Here is a 16,677-nt window from a genome sequence, read left to right as displayed (position 1 = left end):
AACCTACCCCCATTCTAGAAGCCTCAGAGCTTGGAGGCACCAGTCCCTCGCATGGCAGTGGAAAAGGACAGTTTATATAGTTTATATAAGATCCCCTTTCCCATGTTTCTGCAGCCAGATAACTTCCTCAGGGAACTTCCCAGGAGGAAATACGAAGTTCTTCCTCCAGAGAAATTGAGCCAGAGGACCCAGAGGAGAGCAGGACATGAAATCAGACTGAAAACAGGGGTTTAAGTGAAGGTCACGGTATTCATTTCCCAGGACTGCACTCTCAAATTACCATAAATTTAGTGGCATTAAAACAACAGAGATTTATTCTCTCATAGCTTGGAGAACAAAAGTTCAAAACCAAGTGTCAGCTGTCACACACCTTCCAAAGGCTCTAGGGAAGAATGTATTCCTTGCCTCTTCAGCTTCTAGATGCAGCTTATGGCTCCATCACTCCAATTTCGGTCTCGAGCTTCCTTCACATGGCCTCTCTCCTATAAGGATATGTGTAATTACGTTAGGTCCACCCAGATAATCCAGTATAAACTCTTCATTAGATCATTAATTTCCTTACATCTTTCCATACAAGGAAATAGTCACTCTTGCTATATAATATTGACAGGTTCTGGGGACTAGAAAGTAAATGTGTCTTGTGGGGGATGTATTTTTTTGTGCCTACTGCAGTTGCTACACTGAAGCGTTGAGACCCCTTTTCCTTCCCAGCTGCTGGCAACCTAGCAGCCACAATTTGACCTACCACACAGAAAACTGGACTGTTCTCTGGAGAGATTGAGTAGCTCCAGAGAAACTTACAGCTACTGATACTTGGGATTCCCTCAACAAAAAGTCAACCCATTGCCTGCTCACCCCACAATGAAACTTATCTATCAACAGACCTTTGAAACACACAGAGCTTCTAACTGTTTTTGGTTGTTTCTCTGTTTTTTTTTTTTTTTCTTCAGTTACAAACTCTCAGATAAATGGACAGTCACAATTCATACTTCGCAAGGTCATCTGAGAAAAGCTTCCAATATGGAAAACTGAGACCAAAACAAACAACAGTAAAGGAAGGGCAGGACTTGGAAAAAAACAAAGGGACTAAACAACAGGAATTTTTTTTTTAAGATTATTTATTTATTTGACAGGGAGATAGCACAATTAGGCAGAGCAGCAGGCAGAAGGAGAGGAGGAAGCAGGCTCTCTGCTGAGCAGGGAGCCCGCTGTGGGGCTCAATCCCAGGACCCTGAGATCATGACCTGAACCGAAGGCAGCTGCTTACCGACTGAGCCACCCAGGTGCCCCAGGAAAATCTTTATATATATATATATATATATATATATATATATATATATATATATCATATCTTCAGAAAGATTAAAAAAACAATACCATGAAACAAGTACAGGATACAATTTTTTAAAAAAGATTTACTTATTTGAGAGCAAGCACGCATGTGCAGGCCAGGGGCAGAGGGAGACTGAGGGGGAGGGACACAGACTTCCTGCTGAGTAGGGAGCCCAAAGCAAGTTCAGTCTCACAACCTGAAGATCATGACCTGAGCCAAAACCAAGAGTCAAACACCCACTGACTGAGCCATCTAAGCACACCCAGGATTCTTTAAAAATCTTTAAAAATAAAATGAAAGTAGTCATGAAAATTAAAAATTGGTAGCCAAAAAAAAAAAAAAAAATCCCTTAGAAAAGTTCAAAGTTAAAGTAAATGAAATCTCCAAGAAAATAGAACAAAATGACTGACAATAGGATGAAAAGGCTGGGGCGCCTTAGTGGCTCAGTCCGTTGGATATCTGCCTTCAGCTCAGGTTGTAATCCCAGGGTCCTGGGGTCCAGCCCTCCATCAGGCTTCCTGCTTGCTGGGGAGCCTGCTCTCCCTCTGCAACTCCCCCTGCTTGTTCTCTCTCTCTCTCTCTCTGTCAAAAATCTTTTAAAAAGATATGATGAAAAGGCACAGAGGTGTGTGGCTGGCTCAGTTGGTGGAGCGTGTGGCTCTTGATCTTGGGGTTGTGGGTTCGAACTCCATGTTTTGTGTAGAGATTACTTAAAAAAATAAAATCTTATAAAAAAAATAAAGAAGTGGGGCATCTGGGTGGCTCGGGTGGGTTAAGCCTCTGCTTTCGGCTCAGGTCATGATCTCAGGGTACTGGGATCGAGGCCTGCATCTGGCTCTTTGCTCAGCAGGGAGCCTGCTTCCCCCTCTCTCTCTGCCTACCTCTCTGCCTACTCGTGATTTCTGTATGTCAAATAAATAAAATCTTTAAAAAAAATAAATAAGGAAGTATAAAGGCATTAAAGCCCAAGTATCAGTCCAAAAGAGATTCAATATTAGAAAGGGGAACAGAGAAATAAGGAGGAGGAAATTATTGACTAAATAATTTAAAAATATACCAATCACATCATCACCTTAAAGAGAGGATCCCGAAAGATTTTGATGAGAAAACACAGGTCATGTATAAAGGATTGGGAATCAAATGACATCTGTTTTCTCAATGCAGCATTGAAGGCAGAAAATTTTGTTAGAAACATCTTAAATCTTAAAAATGAACATCACCTGCTACCAAACAGGTCTGATAGTTTTAAGACAATTGAGATAAACCAGGCAGCTTCTGAGCTTGGAACAGAAAGCATATGTTTAGGAAATTCAGTGGAACCCTTGAGAAAAATTCCATAGTGAGAAAGTAGCCTTAATCTAGATAAGGGTCACCAACTCAGTCATAGTCTTTCATAAAAGTTAGTTTTACATGGCTTTCTGGTTTGTTGACATGAACATTACTTAATAAAAATCGGATTGCTAAAACTCTGATTCTTTCCCATCAAATTCACGTTACCCATATATATTCCATTAGTCATTTTCAATACTTCGACTTTCATTAAAAGTATCTATCTGAGTTTTAAGGGCACCTGGGTGGCTCAGTCAGTTGGGCATCCAACTCTTGGTTTCCACTCAGGTCATGATCTCAGAGTCATGAGATCGAGCCTCAGTTGGGGCTTGGCTCATCAGAGAGTCCGCTTGAGATTCTCTTTCCCTCTGCCCCTCCTCCACTTGCACACAAGCACATGCTCTCTCTCTCTCTAAAAGACATAAATAAATCTTTTTTAAAAACCTGATTTTTAAAAGGAGGATTGTAGGATATATAAGTCAATACAATAACCTCATTTGTCTAAATAAGCTATTAACACGTTTGCTGTGGCATTATTTTTATTAATAAAATGTTGGAAATATTTTGAAGAGCCATCATGAGGGAACTGGTTAAATAGATATTGATACATAAAGGAATAAAGTACAAGCATTAGAAAGAATGAAGTAGGGGCACCTGGGTGGTTCAGCGGGTTAAGTGTCTGCCTTTAGCCCAGGTTGTGGGATCTAGACCTGTGTTGGACTCCCTGCTCAGTGAGGAATCTGCTTCTCCCTCTGCCTGTTCCTCCCCCAAGCCTGCTCCTGTGTGCACTCTTTCAAATAAATGAATAAGATGCTTTTTTTAAAAAATGACGTAGCTCTAACTTATAGTATCATGAAAGATTTCCATTATGGTATTCAGTGAAAAAAGTAAGTTACAGAACAACATGTGTAATGTGAAACCATTTATGCAAAAAAGCAAAAATATAACCAGGTGGTTGAAAGTGTGAAAAGATATTTACCAGTATCTGAGGAGTGGCTGGAGAGAAGGCAATTTCTACTTTTTGCTTTATACCTGTCTATGATATTTGAAATGTTTTTACTCTAAGTATGAGTCAGGTTGTAAAATAAAGAAAAATGCAAGCCTAGGAAAAGACAATAAACGTACAAAAGGTACACATAGGAAAAGAAAATGGATATTTATATTTTTCATTATGATCCTTTAAAAATTTACTATGTTTAGAATTTTATATCATGGGATGTATTATATACACTTTTCAAATAAAGTAAATTTTCTAAAATACACACACAAAACAAAACAATGACAACAACAACAACAAAATGAAGCCAGAAAACAAAGATGCAATGCCTTAAAAATTTACATGGAAATTATTTTAAATTTAGAATTTGATACCCAAACCATAAACTAAGTGTGGAGTAGAATAAAGGAAGGCATCTTCATGAATGTAAGCTCTCAAACAATTTATCTCCTATGTGCCTTTTCTCAGTAAAGGTGTTCTCTACCAGAAAGAGGAAGTACGCCCAGAAAGAGGAAAACCTGAGATCAAGGACATGGGAATTTACACATGAGACAGGTGAAAATCATTCCTAGGATGATGTCAAAGAGAAGTCCCAGGACATCAGCTATGTAAGTGGTCCAGAGAGCAACCAGTCCAGACTAACAGGCACAAGGTAGGTTCCAGAGGATGTCACTAAGCAAAAAACAAACAAACAAAAAATGGAATCAATAGATTATCTAAGACATTTGATCTTGTGAAAAATTTCACCAAGAGATCACTGGAAGTTGTAGGAAGAATTGGGTCTAGCAGAACTGGGCAGAGATAGACTTACCATGAAGCTAATGAATTTTAAGCTTCAGGGCCCCTCACCTACACGAATCCTTTACAAGGTTCTATGACTAATTTGTTCCAAAAGTATGTATTCTACTTAAAGGGATCTGTCAAAATGCATAAACTTCATATAAAACCTGTATGTCCCCTACTGGTGATTTTTCAAATTCCCTAATTCCTTCTGCAGTTGTTAGCTATGATTTTTCTTAAAAAAAAAAAAAAAAAAAATTCCCAAGTTATCTGACTCTCCCCACCCCCCCCCCACTTTCCTGAACTTTATTAAAGAAAAAGCAATGATGGTAAATCTCGAGAACATAGTCAAATTTCTAGGATTCTTCCCTTGAAAATGTGACATTTGACTTCCAAACACATGCCAAAGCATACATGGTTCCCAATTGTGCTAAGTAGGTGAGAAACTGAAATCCTAAAACGTTCATCTTCCAACTTTCCCCTTTGTCTTTGGATCAGCAATAATTGCCTGAACAGCTACTATGGCTTCATTAATTTTTGTCTGTAGCTCTCTGAGCTCTTCTATATGCAGCAATCGCAGAATTTGAGCAGCTTCAGTAGGAACTGCATCTCCTGTGTCAAAACCAAGAATATGTTTGTCTAAAGCAACAGGCAAGCCCTCTTTCGTTTGATTTGCTTTAGCAACTGCATCCTGTGTCAGGCGCTCCTGGACCAAAATGCGAATTGTTTTAAGCATTACCAGGGAATCATCATGACGCTGAATCTGAAGAAGGTTAGCCAAAGCCATTACACCAGCCTTAAAATCAGGATTATTTACATCCAAATTGATCATGGCTCTGCATTTTTAGCTGCATTGTCAGCATTTTTTGTGTTATCAGGTACCAAGTCCTTGTATTTTTCAGCATTATCTCCATATTCAAGTCTAACAGCTAAACCAAGAAGCCAGTCAATTGCTTCTTGTTGATCTTGAATCTTGAAAGGACAGTTAACATCTTTTTTTTTTTTTTAAGATTTTATTTATTTATTTGACAGAGAGAGATCACAAGTAGGCAGAGAGGCAGGCCGAGAGAGAGAGGAGGAAGCAGGCTCCGTGCTGAGCAGAGAGCTCAATGTGGGGCTCGATCCCGGGATCCTGAGATCATGACCTGAGCCGAAGGTAGCCGCTTAACCCACTGAGCCACCCAGGCGCCCCGACAGTTAACATCTTTGAGATACTTTTCAAAGAACTTGGGCCAGTCACTGCTGTGGATGTTTCCTTAATTACCTCTGTCTTCAATCTTGTAGTGTCTGATTTTTCTGGTCTTCAAGCCAAACAATAAAGTTTCTAAATTCTGTTTCATCTTTGCAGTTGAAGCCAGCCGGGTTGTGGTGGTCAAGGGCCGTCAGCTTGCGTCGAAGATGGTCCCCACGTCTCGGGAGAGGACAGGCGAGGAGGAGCAGGCGGTGCAGGCACCGGCCCCAAGTTATCTGACTCTTGATCTCAAGGTCATGAATTCCACTCCTAGGCTGAAGCCTACTTAAAAAAATTTTTTTTCTCGGGGTGCCTGGGTGGCTCAGTGAGTTAAGGCCTCTGCCTTCGGCTCAGGTCATGATCCCAGAGTCCTGGCATCGAGCCCTGCATTGGGCTGTCTGCTCAGCAAGGAGCCTGCTTCCTCCTCTCTCTCTGCCTGCCTCTCTGCCTACTTGTGATCTCTGTCTGTCAAATAAATAAATAAAATCTTTAAAAAAAAATGGTTTAAAAGTTTTTTTCTCTTACTAATTATTAGGTCCTTTACAGGTTAGAGTATATGTTTGATATTTTCCTCTATTTATGAAGTTTTAGGAATATTTAGTTAATAACCTAGAAACCTCTAAAAGTGACCAAGGTTTTGTTTGTTTGGGAGTTTTTACGATATAATTACAAAATAATTATATATATATATATATATATATATATATATATATATATATATATATCAGGGGCACCTCTGTGGCTCAGTGAGTTAAGTGTCTGCCTTCAGCTCAGGTCACGATCCCAGGAGCTGGAAAAAAAAGAAGTTCTCTGCTCAGCAGGGACTCTGAGTCTCCCTCTCTATCTACCCCTCCTCCCCCACTCCTGTGTGCTCTCTCTTCCTTTCAAATAAATAAATTAGGGGTGCCTGGGTGGCTCAGTTGTTAAAGCCTCTGGGCTCTCTGCTCCACGGGGAGCCTGCTTCCTCCCCTCTCTCTCTGCCTGCCTTTCTGCCTGCTTGTGATTTCTTTCTCTCTCTGTCAAATAAATAAAATCTTTAAAAAAAAAAAAAGATTATTTATTTATTTATTTATTTGACAGACAAGAGATTACAAGTAGGCAGAGAGGCAGGCAGAGGGCAGGAAGCAGGCTCCCTGCTGAATAGAGATCCGGATGTGGGGCTCAGTCCCAGGACCCTGGGATCATGACCTGAGCCGAAGGCAGAGGCTTTAACCCACTGAGCCACCCAGGCGCCCCCAATGCCTTTTATTCTTGCACACAAGGTACGAAAATTTTTTGCAGTTTTGAGTACATCTGCAAACAACTCTAAGACAGTTCGACCAACTTGCTCCCCTCTAATATCCACATCAAAGAAGACTTAGGGGTTACTGGAGTTGAAGGGCATAGTTTGGGGGTATGGGTGTGACATTTTGAATTATAGATGCATTTGGGAGCAGACTCCTATTTCTTTTTAATTAAAAAGCTCTTTTATATATATTTATTCTCCTATGTGCCTAGAAAAATATTTTGGGTGATTAGTATCTTAGATCAAATTGTTCCCACAAGAACACTTTGACAATTTATACCGTGAGAAGTATGAATGTATCCATTTCCCTGTTACCACACTGAGCTCTTTTTTTTTTTTCCTTAATAACATAAGAATAAAGTGTATCTGGTTTTTTACTTTTCATTTCTTTTTTTTTTCTTTCAAATATTTTATTTATTTATTTGACAGACAGAGATCACAAGTAGGCAGAGAGGCAGGCAGGGGGTGGGGGAGAAGCAGGCTCCCCAAAGAGCAGAGAGACCAATGTGAGGCTCGATCCCAGGACCCTGGGATCATGACCTGAGCTGAAGGCAGAGGCTTTAACCCATGAGCCACCCAGGTGCCCCTTACTTTTCATTTCTTTCTTTCTTTTTTTTTTTTTTTTAAAGATTTTATTTATTTATTTATTTATTTATTTGAAAGACAGAGATCACAAGTAGGCAGAGAGGCAGGCAGAGAGAGAGAGGAAAGAAAGCAGGCTCCCTGCTGAGCAGAGAGCCTGATGTGGGGCTTGATCCCAGGACCCTGGAATCATGACCTGAGCTGAAGGCAGAGGCTTTAACCCACTGAGCCACCCAGACAACCCTTACTTTTCATTTCTGATATAGAAAAATTTCACATAGGAAAACAAAGATAACAATACAAGTCAGAAGACAATGGAATGACATCTTTCAAGTACTAAAAGAAAACATGTCAACCTAGAATTCTACATCAAGTGAAAATTGAATCGTCTTCTTATTTTTGACTATGACAAAGTAACTGGCTCAGACTAGCCCTCCCACCACACACACACACACAGACACACACTTAGAAAACTGCACAAAATATATGAAACTACTGTTTTAAGATATTGGGCAAAGGCAGCATAAGATTGTGATCCCTAAGAAAAAAGGAAAAACCAAATTATGTGTACCTTCCAATTATCCCAACTATCTGGCCATAATTTCTCATCAGATTATATCTATCACCTATCTATCTATCTATCTATATCTATATGCATATCTCACAAGGATGGGAAATCCAAGCAAAGTACACCGATTTTGTTAAAGTGAGAAGACAGAGTTTTTATTTGAAGGAGGCTGAGGAGGCTGGATTGTGTGGTAGAGTACTGGAGAGAAGGGAACTATGCAAAGAAAGAGCTCCACAAATTTACATAGAGGTCCTGTGAGTCTTTGGCTGAACAGTAGGCTGCACATGCAGGGCATGAGAGGGGAGAGTTCTTGAAACTGGCCAAACTCAAGAGTAAAGCTACTCTAGACCTGCCCTAATAAAGTTTAGAAACTTGCCTCAAAAGTATCAAGTTGATATGCAAGTAAATTAACTGCCTGTCAGAACAAAGCCCAGTAGCTTCACAAAAGACAATAAAATCCAGAAATTCCACAATGTAACATTTAGAATGTCCAGTGTCTAATAAACAAGTTCTGTCCAACCATCAAATAAATAAATAGATAAATAAACAATTTTTTTAAAAAATGTGATCTATAGCCAGGAGAAAAATTAGACAGTAAAAATAGATCCAGAAATGATAGAAATTATGCAATTAATAGGTAAAGTTTTCAAAAAATCTGTAATAAGTTTACATATTTAAAGAAAACCATTGGGGCGCCTGGGTGGCTCAGTGGGTTAAGCCGCTGCCTTCGGCTCAGGTCATGATCTCAGAGTCCTGGGATCGAGTCCCGCATCGGGCTCTCTGCTCAGCGGAGAGCCTGCTTCCCTCTCTCTCTCTCTGCCTGCCTCTCCATCTACTTGTGATTTCTCTCTGTCAAATAAACAAATAAAATCAAAAAAAAAAAAAAAAAAGAAAACCATGAATCCAATGAGGAAAGATATAGAGACTATACAAAAGAAATGAAAAATACCATTGTATGGCCTTAACAGAAAATTAGATGATGAAGTTGAAAAGATCAGTCAACTTGAAGACATAGAAATTAGAACTATGTTAACTGAAGCACAGAGAGAAAAGAAAGCTGGAGGGGAAATAAGGAGAGCCTCAGTGATCTGTTGGATGATATCAAGCCATATATTCTACCATATATGTAATTTGGAGCACTGGGAACAAGGAGAGCAGAAAAGAATATTTGCAGAAATTACGGCAAAAAGTTCACAAGATTTAGTGAAGAAATATCAACATCCAGATCCAAATAATCTGATGAACCTCATGCACGATAAACACAAAATTATACATAGACACACAGCATAATCAGATTGATGAACACCAATGATAAAAAGGAAATCTGAAAAGAAGACAGTGAAAGAGATACAAATACTGAAGCAAAATGGGGTGCCTGGGTATCTCAGTGGGTTAAGCCTCTGCCTTCGGCTCAGGTCATCATCTCAGGGTCCTGGTATCAAGCCCCGCTTCAGGTTCTCTGCTCATTGGGGAGCCTTCTTTCTGCCCCCTTCTCTGCCTACTTGTGATCTCTGTCAAATAAATAAATAAAATCTTTTTTAAAAAAATTAAAAAATACTGAAGCAAAGACAAGTATAAGCATTAACTTCTCATCAGAAACATTCAAGACACGGGGCGCTTGAGTGGCTCAGTCATTAAGCGTCTGCCTTCGGCTCAGGTCATGATGCCAGGATCCTGGGATTGAGCCCTGCATCTGGCACCCTGCTCAGCGGGAAACATGCTTTCCCCTCTCCTACTCCCCCTGCTTGTGTTCCCTCTCTTGCTGTGTCTCTCTCTGTCAAATAATAAATAAAATCTTTAAAAATAAAACAAAACAAAGACATTCAAGACAGAAGACGATGGATTGACACCTTTAAAGTGCTAAATGAAAAAAGTATTGACTTATGATAGTATTTTCAGTGGATGTAAAAATAAAGACAAAAAACAAATTTTAAGACAAACAAAAGCTGAAAAAAATTATCACTTAAATTACCAGAAATGTCAAAGGAGTTTCTTCAGATGGAAGAAAGATAATACCAAATGGAAACTGAGATCAACACAAACAAATTAAGGGAATGTAAATAGTAAATATGTAGGTAAATATAAAAGACACTTTAAAAAAGTTGTTTAAAAGATAATTGAGGAGTGCCTGGGTGGCTCAGTCATTAAGACTGCCTTCCACTCAGGTCATAATCCCAGGGTCCTGGGATCGAGCCCTGCGTCAGGCTCCCTGCTCCGTGGGAAGCCTGCTTCTCCCTCTCCCACTCCCCCTCCTTGTTCCCTCTTTCATTGTGTCTCTCTCTGTCAAACAAATAAAATCTTTAAAAAATAATAATAATAAAATAAATAACAATAATAATAATAAACAATAAATAAATAAAAGATAATTGACTCTTTGGGGCACTGGGCTGGCTCAGTCAGTAAAGCATCCAACTCTTGGGACACCTGAGTGGCTCAGTGGGTTAAGCCGCTGCCTTCAGCTCAGGTCATGATCCTAGGGTCCTGGGATTGAGTCCCACATCGGGCTCCTTGCTCAGTGGGGAGCCTGCTTCTCTCTCTGCCTCTGCCTGCCACTCAGCCTGCTGGTGCATGCTCTCTTTCTCTGACAAATAAAAAAATAAAATCTTTTGAAAAAAAAAAAAAAAAAAAAAGCATCCAACTCTTGATCTTGGGGTTGTGAGTTTGAGCCCTGCATTGGGTGTAGAGATTACTTAAAATAAGTAAATAAGGGCGCCTGGGTGGCTCAGTGGGTTAAGCCGCTGCCTTCGGCTCAGGTCATGATCTCAGGGTCATGGGATCGAGTCCCGCATCGGGCTCTCTGCTCAGCAGGGAGCCTGCTTCCCTTCCTCTCTCTCTACCTGCCTCTCCGTCTACTTGTGATTTCTCTCTGTCAAATAAATAAATAAAAATCTTAAAAAAAAAATAAGTAAATAAATAAAAACAATAGATTCCTTAAGTAAATAAAAAAAAACAATAGATTCCTTAAGACAAAAGTAGTAACAATATACGGTAGGATATATGTAGAAATTAAATGTATGACAACAATAGCAAGAAGAATGTGCAAAGGGAAAATGGAAGTATTACTATACATTTCTTACATTACACATGAAATCATATAATATTATTTGAAGGCAGTCTGTGGTAAGGTAAGGATGTGTATAATAAGCCTTAGTGCAGCTACTAAATAAATATATATATAGTTAGTAAGGGAAGATAAAAATACTCAGTCCAAGATTAGCAAGAAACAAAATTAGATAGGACAGGGGCACCTGGGTGTCTCAGTGGGTTAAAGCCTCTGCCTTCGGCTCAGGTCATGATCCCACGGTCCTGGGATCAAGCCCAGCATCGGGCTTTCTGCTCAGCAGGGAGCCTGCTTCCCCCTCTCTCTCTGCCTGCCTCTCTGCCTATTTGTGATCTCTCTCTGTGCATACCAAATAAATAAATAAAATCTTTTTTTAAAAAATAGGGCAAATAAAAAACAAACAGCATAGTGGTAGATTTAAATCCAACCATATCAACTGGAATTGCTGTTTATGTACTTTGCCATTTTTTTCTGTTGGAGTGGCTGTCTTTTCTTGTTGATTTGTAAGAGCTCTTTATATATTAAAATATAAATTGTCATGTATGTTTTCTGCCTTTAATGTTATCTGAACATAGAAAGCATCATAATAGCGAACTTAGACACTGAGGTAGAAAAGCATAAGCTAGGGTGCCTGGGTGGCTCAGTCATTAAGTGTTTGCCTTCAGCTCTGGTTGTGATCCCAGGGTCCTGGAACTGAGCCCAACATAGGGCTCTCTGCTCAGTGAGAAGCCTGCTTCTCCCTCTCCCACTCCACCTGCTTGTGTTCCTGCTCTCACTGTCTCTCTGACAAATAAATAAATAAATAAAATCTTTTTTTTTTTTTAAAGCATAAGCTATATTCAGGAAATAAACATTGAGTGGATGAGTTTGGCTGTAAAAGGCATTTAAGGGAATCACAGAATATAGAGTCATTCAGGACCAGAACAGAGAGCACTGTCTTAAACCATTCAGGCTGCTATAACAAAATACTACAGACTGGGTAATTTATAAGCAAAAGAAATGTATTGTTCACGGTTCTGGAGACTGAAAGCCCAAGGTCCAGGTGCCAGCATGGTCAGGTGAGGGCCCTCTTGCAGGTCACAGACTTCTTATAACCTCACTTGGTGGAGGGATCTACGGAGCTCTGTGGGGTCTCTTTTATAAAAGCACAAATCCCATTCAGGAGGGCTCCTCTCTCAAGTCCTATTCACCACTCAAAGTTCTGACTTATTAAATCTATCACTTTTGGGGGGTTAGAATTTCAACATGAATGAAGAGGTGTGGGGAACACAAATATTCAAACCACAACAACTAGCTTGACTGTTGTATGAAGGAGCTTGGTCTCCATTGGGTAGAGCAAACAGAACCTCTAAATGTTGTTCAATGAAATGATAACATAAACATTGGACTTAAGGAAGATAAATCTTGTTGAAGATCTAAGTATGTAGGACAGACTGGGGAAATTTGTGGTGGAGAGAGATCCAAGCTGGAGACCAGTTAATGTGCTTTTGAAGTAATTCATACAGGAAGTGATATCCACCCATATAATGAATAAGGATAAAAATTATATGATTACTATAAAAATCAAAGGCTTGGGTCTCTTCCAGTGCTTGGTTTTAAACAAGTTAAATTTGAAAAATGACATACAAATAGGAGACACTGGATGGGCAGGTTTTGGAGATGACTGGGCTTGGGAAACATTGAAAGTTATTAGCACAGAGGTAGTTGTTGAAATCACAAGAGTAAATGAAGTCACCAGGGGAGACCTGAGTACAGCAGAACCTGGTAGATTTGGAGGACTCCTATTCATCTTTGTAGGATGGAAGCCTAGTAGTCATCTTCTCTGGGAAACCTTCCTGACCACCATCTCCCTGCCCCCACTACCACAACTGACATAGGGGGTCCCTTATCTGCTTCCACAGTGTTCTGTGTATTCTCCTATTTATCACACTATATTATTGTTGAATGTTGTCTCTTTTTCTAGAGCTTCTAGAAAGTAGGTACCAAAATTTATCCAACTTTGTGTTCTCCTAGCCTATAGAAAGCTCTTGAAAAATGTTTGCTGAATATAATCAAATTCTATAACTTGTTGCTATCCCAAGGAAGAGATCCTTTTTCAAAAAAAATTTTTTTTAAAGATTTTATTTATTTATTTGACACAGAGAGAGAACACAAACAAGGGGAGTGGCAGGCAGAAGGAGAGGGAGAAGCAGGCTCCCTGCTGAGCAGAGAGCCTGACGTGGATCATGACTTTAGCCGAAGGCAGACTTAATCCACTGAGCCACCCAGGCACCCTGAGATCCTTTTCTGAAAATATATTTATTTCAGGGAGACTCCTGGGTGGCTCAGTTGGTTGCTTAACCAGAGTCCAGGGATCAAGTCCCACATCGGGCTCCATGCTCAGTGGGGAGTCTGCTTCTCCCTCTGCTGCTGCTGCTCCTCCTGCTTGTGCTCACACACACAGTCTCTGACAAATAAATTTTTAAAATCTTTTTTAAATAAATAAATATTTTTAAAAAGATTTTATTTATTTGAGAGAGAAGTGAGACAGAGATAGTGAGAGAGAGCACAATCAGGGAGGAGAGGGACAAGCAGGCTCTCTGTTGAGCAGAGAACCCCACATGGGACTCCATCCCAGGACTCCAGGATTATGACCTGAGCCAAAGGCAGAAATATGCTCTGTTTAACCAATTGAGCTACCCAGGTACCTCCAAAGAAGAGATCTTTTAACATCTTCTCCCTCCCCTCTTCTCAGCCGATTCCAATACCCCCACTAAGCCAGTTATTGTCTTGGGGGTATAACCTCCAGTCCTTCCACTGCAGTTGAGCATCTTCACTGATTTCCACAGGGGAATGTAAAGCATTTCTGATCTCTTTGGAGAGATGGCAATACTGAAAAAACAAAAAAACAAAAACCTTCTTGATCCCAGATTCTCTACCCTCCTCAATTTGTAGGACAAAGTTATAGTTGGGGAAGGGAGGGAGATCTAGACACCCTGTGCTGGAATGCCTGGGAACCTGAAGAGAAAAGATTTTCTGCCCAAGGAAACCTATCTGCTAGTTTCAAAACAAGCTGGAGTCTAGAGACAGCATAATTTGCGAACACTGGCCCCTCACAGCACCACCTAGTGGACAATAAGAAACTAACATATGGGCTCTGAGCCCATGAGGGTAAATGGCAGGTTTTAAAATAACTCACTTCCAGATTCCTAGAATCTTTGCTATTTACACCTTAGGAGGAATCATCTGCGGGGAGGGGGGGGGGATTTTTCCAAATAAATAGTAAGATAGCCTCAATAGTAAAAAGAAATAGAGGAACTATTTTATTTTGCCATGAGCTACAAGAGCCCGTTGAGGGAAATAATTAAACTAGTATCCTTCTACCCCAACCACTCCAAATAGATGGCTAGAGAGAGTGTGTGATGCCCTAGCCCCTTACTACTAATTTTCATTAGTGACTCACATTCATTTTCCTGCAAATCAAGATAAGAAATATATTTTATATTTTCACTCAACACTTATATAGTGATACACATACATACATAGAGATTACTTTAAAACAAGATCTTGGGGCATCTCAGTGATGCAGTCAGTTGTGTCCAACTCTTGGTTTTGGCTCAGGCTGTGATCACAGGGTCGTAAAATTGAGCCCTGCCTCTCTTTCTGCACTCAGCTCAGAGTCCACTTCAGACTCTCTCTCTAAAATAAATAAACTTATTTTTTAAAAGACTTTATTTATTTTGAGAAAGAGAAAGAGCACGCGAGCAGGGGTAGGGTCAGAGGGAGAGAATCTCAAGCCGACTCCATGCTGAACGTGGAGCCCAACACAGGATCCCATTCCTGAGATCATGACCTGAGCTGAAACTAAGAGTTGGACACAACTGACTGAGCCACCTAGGCACCCCTAAAATAAGTAAATAAATGTTAAAACAACAATAACAAAACTTGAGAAACAAAACACACTACTAGCCACCACTTTCCAGTTTCATGACCCACATTTTGAAAAACACTAGTTTATTTGCCAATTTTTATCCTATATTAACACTAATTTTTTGGTAAGAAAAGGTGTCCCTATAGAATTGAAAGCAAATTCACCATATCCCTTTCGTGCTGCCATACTTGCTCTCCCCATCTGCCTGTCTTGAGATGTGAGTCATAATCTTCAAAATTAAACACCACAATTAAGTCTTTCCATTCCCCCAACCAGAAGAAATGGTTTCTTAGTTCTCCCTCAAAACCAGTGCTGCCTAGCACTTAATTAAATCTGCCTAGTACTTAACTAGTGAATTATACAACTTAATAGTTTCCTTAAATGACGGCTCTACAATGTATTCATAATTGCATCCCTCTGGACTAGCATAATGACTAACAGGGCCCAACAAATATCAAAATGAACTTGAATCAAACTACTTAGGATTCAGGAAATTTAAAGCTTTACTGTGGCAAATCCTTTTGCAAAACAATCTCTCCTTAATAACAGTTTTTAAGGTACAGACTCCCCTAAAGCAGCTGAACTTATAAAACATCAAACATCTATATATAAGCCAATTAAGTTATATTTATAAAATCTTTACAGTTGTGCAGGGGTCCAGCATAAGGGAACTCAGGCTTTTAGTCTCACACTGAGGTGCCCAGGCAAGTCCTCATTAACTGAGCTCAGCTGTTCGAGGCACAAATTATCTCTTGTCTTCTATTTCTACACATGGCCTGTGGCCTTATTCATTCAAGCAATTATTTGAGAATTTACTGTTTGGGGGACTGGGATGCAATGACAAACAGTCCCAGAGCTCAAGGAGTGAAATGAGCTGATGAAGAGGAAGAGGGCTAACAAGTGAGCAGGATAACGTAATGTAATAAATACCATTACAAACCTAGTAAGGAAGCAAGTTTAGAGAGGCACCTAAATTAATATTTGAGTGTAATGGAAGTCTTCCTAGAGAGGATGACACTGAGATCCAAAGGCTTAGAAAGATTTGACTAGGCAGAAGGGGTCAGGAAGAGTATTATAGGCAGATGGACCCATAAGGGCAAATGACTGAGGGTCAGAGAGAATAGGGCTCATTCAATGAATAGGAAGTAGTCAGGATAGTTGGAGCACAGTTTGGCCAGAGTTGAGGAATGGCAAAAAATGAGGCCAGATTGTGTGGGACCGTATGAGTCAGGCTAAGAACAATGGGGACGGTTCATTACAGTGGACTTCCCCTCTGTTGGTCTCTATACACTAGCAGCTGGATAGAAAGAAAGACTGTGGTAAATTGGGGGGAGGGGTGAATCACATATGCAAAAACTAAGTGATAGCTCTTTTTGGCTGTAAATGCTTCTTGTGTTAGTTTGTCCCACAATACCATCTTGAGGTGGCATCTGAGAAGGCAAAATCTCAAAAGAGCTTCAGAAAGAAACAATAAGGGAGGTACAAATGTCCCATTGCTCTGCAGCAGAATAATGACACATGGAAATTAACATGTGGTATTAAATTTGTTCTAAGTTTCATTTTATTATGACCTAATTACTATTCACTCAAGTCTGAGCAAA

The 16,677-nt window shown here is 39.9% G+C and overlaps 1 pseudogene; it reads right to left on the bottom strand.

The window, feature by feature from the left end:
• Nucleotides 1-4,902: 4,902 nt before the first annotated feature.
• LOC131839723 (RNA transcription, translation and transport factor protein-like) lies at nucleotides 4,903-15,302 on the bottom strand (annotated as a pseudogene).
• Nucleotides 15,303-16,677: the final 1,375 nt, after the last annotated feature.

This window comes from Mustela lutreola, chromosome 8, assembly GCF_030435805.1.
Source record: "Mustela lutreola isolate mMusLut2 chromosome 8, mMusLut2.pri, whole genome shotgun sequence".
NCBI classification, from domain to species: Eukaryota; Metazoa; Chordata; class Mammalia; order Carnivora; family Mustelidae; genus Mustela; species Mustela lutreola.
This window is presented reverse-complemented; position numbering and strand designations above follow the sequence as displayed.